Below are 5,654 nucleotides of genomic sequence, written 5' to 3'. Positions count from 1 at the left end.
GAACTCTGCAAGAGCCAGAAGGATGCGGTCAGGTCATGCCAAGGGATGGGCACGGGCAGAGCGGGTCTCTGTGCTGCTCGGGAAGGGGAGAACGTGCTTTCCCTTGTCAGTCAGTGCAAACACTGCTCTGCTGACCCGCGGGGCTGCCTACCACCACCAGCCCTAACTTGAGAAGAACAGTATCTATGGAAGAGACAGGAGAAAGGAGGAAACATCCCTAGCAGGGCGAGCAGGAGCAGACAGCTCACTCCCAAAGGACCGCTGAGTACAACTGTACGTTAGGCGATGCAGCTGCAGTTATCTGAGCAGACAGATGCTGTGACAAGCTCTGGGATCCAGCTACGACTGCACCCTCAGAGCTGCCAGGAGCTCGCTCTGCCCTCCCCGAGCAGGACGGGGGCCGCGTGGTGGCCACAGCCCCCCGCAGGGTCAGGCAGCGTGGCACCAGCTCCGGCCACAAGCCCTCGGCTCACGTGGAGCGGGGCAAAGCCAGCACGCCTCTGTACGCAAAACACTGTGCAGACACGCTCTGAAACACCCCTTTCTGCCTTTGTGCCAGCTTCACATTCTCAACTTTGAGTTCCTTATGATTTACATCAGGGTAAATCATAGGTGATTCAAGCCAAGGAAAGTTTCATTTCATTTCTTAAATATTTCCTGGAAGAAACAACAAGTGACTGCCGAGTGGGGATAAGGGAGTGCCAGGGTATCAGCATGCCACCGCAGGGTCCCCACCCGACGTGACACCTCCGGGTGCTCCACGGGGGAGACGGGTGGCTCCCGGGAGGGAGAAATGCCAGAGCATTCCCCAACGGACAGTCCCGCAGGGTGCAGTCCTGGCACGAGAAGAGAAGGGATGGAGCCTCGGCTCCTCAGACACAGTCGGGCTGCTGGGCACCCCCCAGCCTCCACCCCTGCTGCCAGCCCCCGCACTGCTCTGACAGCGCTGAAACTAAAAGCAAAGAGAAAACGTTTTCTCCTTTTCTGTAAAAAGGGAATCCCCAGCTCATTCCCTTAATATCTGCCAGCATCGCCTTGCTGTGGGCGCAGAAAGGGCGGCTCTTGCTTGTGCCGGACTCACGGAGCGAGAGCTACTCGCTGGGAGAGCAGAGGGCAAGCGGCGGGTCGGGCATCCTTCCAACCACAGCCCCTGCCAGCTGCCTTACTTTGCTCTTTTGTAGATGCAGAAACGGCCACCGGAGAGAGGAGCTGGGCACCCGGCTCGCTGCTCCTGGGCTGCGAGGTGAGGCTGTCCTCAGGGGACTTGTGTTTGGGCGTTGGGTACGCAAGAAGCATTTTAAATAACTGGTATTTACAGTAACAGCCCAGTACCAAGTCCCCACCAGGGAGTCTCCAATAATGGCCAGCCCTGCAAGGGACGAGCCAAGTGGATGCTGCAAAGGAGGGAATCCAAACAGTTAAGGTTTCCTGTTAAGCCCCACAGCTCTATTTACGGCTTCACCAGCAGTCAAGATCTTCAAGAAAAAGCTTTTCTGCTGCAGGAGCCCAGGCAGCCCCTTTCCTCTCGCCCTCTGGCCTCGCTCCAGCTTGCGGAGCTACCGAGTGGCTAACGGGGGGGCTCTGCTCCCACGGGGGGACGGGGCTTCCCGCACAATGGCACCACTGGCGTTAACACAAACCCGCTTTTTTCCTCCTGGGAACAGTGTCTGGGTTACACTGAAGGTCAGGACTACCCTCTCGCAGCTTTTTCCCCGTATTTGTGCTGAGCGAGCTCCAGAGGCCAGCACAGGCCAGTCTGCAAACAGGGGGGGCACCCCCTCACACAAAGCTCTGGGGGAGGTTTTTAAGTTTGCATGAGCAAAAAACCACAGCGAACAATTAACCTCAACCGTTGTCAGGCTACGACGTGGTGGCGGGGAGCGGTGGCAGTGACACACAGCCCGTGTTCGGGGCCGTCTCCCTCCCGTGGGTTCTGGGCCAGTCATCCCTTGGGCCGGTTGCTGCACCCCGGTGCCAGCCCAGCATCCCGCAGCCACCTCTGCTCCCCCAGGAGTTCCTCGCTCTGCAAACCCTCCGGGACCACAACCAGCCCCTCCAAAAATGGTTGCAATGATCACAGCAAATGAAACCACATCCAGCTGATGTTACTGGGCAATACCCACCCACGGGGTAATTATCTCCTGGCCTTTGAGCACCTTTCCACAAATCTCCACATCTGATAAAATACTGACTACACGGCTGCAATGATGTTAGGAGGAACTGAGACGGGGTACTGATTTCTACCCTCACTATTTCTCCGCATCAGGCTACGAAAAGCAGTTTCCCAAACACAGTTTTACTAGCAAACCACAAAAAGTGGGAGAGCTCAGTGAGGGAGCTCTTCATTTACCGATGAATTAGCTACTTGTGCAAAAGCATTTCAGCAAGTCCCACTTAAAACTGTCTGCTCCCAGCAACACAGCCTGTCCCACCAAAGGCAGCCGCCCAGTTTGGCACGGTTGCTGGTTACACGGAAATCTTGAGAATGACTCCCTCGACATCAGCCCGCGAGCGCTGTTTTGCATCCACCCGCGCAGCCAAGCTGAAAGCAGAAAGCTGGGAAGGTGCTTGTGGGAACAGCAAAGCTGCGGCGGCGTTGCCGTGGGGGGATGCTCGGCCGCAGCCACGTGCTTCTGCCCCGCTCGGCGGCGGGTATTGCCTGGGGAGCACCAGGGCCAGGCCCTTCTCTGCATCTGTCCCGGTACAGAGCATCCATGGACATCTGGAGCTCGTAGCCTTGTCAAAAGGATTGTGAGAGTCAGGGTTGCAATAAAAAGAACAAGTACTGGAAGACAGATCCTATACAACACAGGAATAAAAGTACTGCTGTCATAATATGGGTAACAAAAAAGCGCGATCACACCTTTACTGGCTTTGCACCCCTTTTGACACGTATCAGGTATGATTTACATCAGTACCCAGATTTTGAAAAATTCGCTCTAGAGACATCAAAATACACTTTTTACCTGTCAAAACGATAGAATGCTTTAATACAGAATTAAGAATCACTTGTAATTGCTGGGAGGTAATCGGCTTGCGCAAAGTGATGGGCACGGTGCTCCTTGGCTTTGCAGGGCACACGTTCCCCTTGCTGGGGTGGTGGCAGGGACAGCACGGACCAGCGAGTGCCCCGAGCGGGGTGCTCTTGGCAGCCTCTGCCTCTGCCCTGTCAAAACGATAGAATGCTTTAATACAGAATTAAGAATCACTTGTAATTGCTGGGAGGTAATCGGCTTGCGCAAAGTGATGGGCACGGTGCTCCTTGGCTTTGCAGGGCACACGTTCCCCTTGCTGGGGTGGTGGCAGGGACAGCACGGACCAGCGAGTGCCCCGAGCGGGGTGCTCTTGGCAGCCTCTGCCTCTGCCGGGAGGTAAAATCTGCTGCAGCAGCCAAAGTTACACAAGACCTACAGGGAAACTGCTTAAATTGCGCTCATTCCATCCGCTCCCAGGGGAAAAATCAGAACATTTATCTCAATGAAATGCTGATGGTACATTTATTATTTCTGACCGCTTGTGCCGCATTCTGCTGCCCTCTGCTAACTTCCTACCCGGGCCGTTATTTCCCACCCACCTGAAGTTTTTGTCACGCAGCAGATCATATCCCTGGAACAGGTGGCCGAATCCTTCATTCATAACTGGAAGACAGAAATCCACTTTTCCCTGGCTCAAGGGAAGCTGCTGACCCATTTCCATGGTGCACTTAGAGATTCCTGCAACCATGAAGTCTGCAAGGATTTTTAGATCCTTTGTGACTAAATAAAAAAATATATCTAAGTACTTCTTGTTAGTGACTCATTTTAAGTACACCAGAGGGCATCTCAGAGGATGCCACAGCAAGGGAGATGTCGGTAATGACAGATAATATCAGAAAATACACTTGGAAGCAGAAATCCATTTCGTTTTCTGCCCAAATGCAGCGACAAGTGTGCTGGGATCCCTGGGAGGAGCTAAGTACCAGCGCTAGTGGTAAGGAGAAGGTTCACAAACTCGTCTGCTTATGTTTTCCCACTTTCACTTAATAATCCAAGTTCAATGAAAACTAAACCTACACATTAAGAACAAGATCCTGTTCTCAGGAGCGAACTTACCCAGTCAAGGGAAGTCCCCAATGCCTTTGAATCCTCTTATTCAACCCGAGACCTGCAACTTCAGTCACTCACCCCTGTTTCGATCACATTCGATTTTTGCACTACAAAGCTTGTTCAGCTTGCCTTTTGCAACAGTTAATCCTCATTTTTGCATCCCAAAGTGACGCAGGATGAGCCCGTACTTGATCTGCTCAAGGCAGCCAACGTGCCTGGGGAAGGTGGCCAGGAAAGGGGCCCAGGTGCGTTTGGGAGGAGCAGCGTGGTCCAGGCAAGGGAGCAACACCCCGGCACCCTCCTACCCCGGGGAGGCTGCTTCTCCCTCGCCTGCAGAAACGGGGCTGCCTGGGTCACAGCCTGCTCCGACAAGTCGAGCTGAGCGGGCGAGCACCTCACGGTCACATGCTCTGTGAATATATTTCTCATGTGATCAGGAAAATAAATAACAATAATTAAAAAAAAGCCAGCACGGTTGGGCTGGGTCTCCCATCAGCAAGGCAGCGTCACACCCCAGAGCACACCACGAGCAGCCGCTGCCATCACCTCGGGCTCAGGACCAGCAGCAGGATGCTCTCCGCACCCCTTCCCCAGCGGTTTTGCCCCATTTCTGTTACCTGCTGCGGTGCGTGTTCCCCGCGGGCGAGCAGCCCGAGCACAGCATCCATGCACGTGGCACATGGCAACACGGACATTTCCATTTATTCCAAACAGGACTTCACAATACCACTGGATTTCTAAAGTACTCCCATGGCGGAGAAAAGAAAAGCAAACATGCAAGGGGGAGACAGAAGAAAGCGGTTTTGGGCAAGGAAGGAGTGCTGGTCAGGTGCTAGCAGGGCACAGCCACGGGCGAGAGTCTGGGGCAGCCGGAGTTGGCCGGCACGGCTGAAACCTCCCACGCCCAGGGTTTGGGGCGAACAGGGCTTCTGCAGCCAGTCCTTGGGTAGCCACCAGCGACGCTGGGCTTTGAATCACCGGCCAGCCTTTGTTAACAGGCAATCACCGCAGGGACAATGCTTATTTATTTATTTTTCCAGTTACAAACGGCACTATTGTGCAATTCGGTTTTGATCTTTTCCTGCTGGAAGTGATTGTGTAACTCCAGTGCAGTCAATGGAGTTTTAGTGACAGAAACCAGTGTGGGAACAGCCTCAAACTACTGGTGTATGCATAATGCAATTAAAGTTTTACCCATCCTGCGCAGCCATGCAATCACATCCTTCCTACCATTACGTCAGTGCCCGGGCGCCTGCTTGGGAAGGAGAACTCCTTTTGAGATGCCTTTATCTTCCTGCCCACCATGGATGCACAGCAGGCTAAGGAAGAGGCAGGCGATTCATTTTACGTTGGAAACTGGGCAAAGCATCTAATTACTATTCCCATATTCAAACACAAAACGCAGGCTATTTACATTTGACTTTATAGCACTAAACCAAAAATCAAATAAGCAGCTTTTCAGCATGTCCGAGAGAATTAACTCGTTGCAGCAGGGAGGTACAAAAGGCAGCCAGCAGCCAGACGATGGCCCACGGCTTTTCCCCCCGGGAGGTGCGGGGGGGGGGAGAC

This window comes from Cariama cristata, unplaced genomic scaffold, assembly GCF_000690535.1.
Source record: "Cariama cristata isolate BGI_N322 unplaced genomic scaffold, ASM69053v1 scaffold4550, whole genome shotgun sequence".
In the NCBI taxonomy this organism is placed as follows: Eukaryota; Metazoa; Chordata; class Aves; order Cariamiformes; family Cariamidae; genus Cariama; species Cariama cristata.
The sequence above is the reverse complement of the archived record's forward strand: the minus strand, read 5'-3'. Positions refer to the sequence as shown.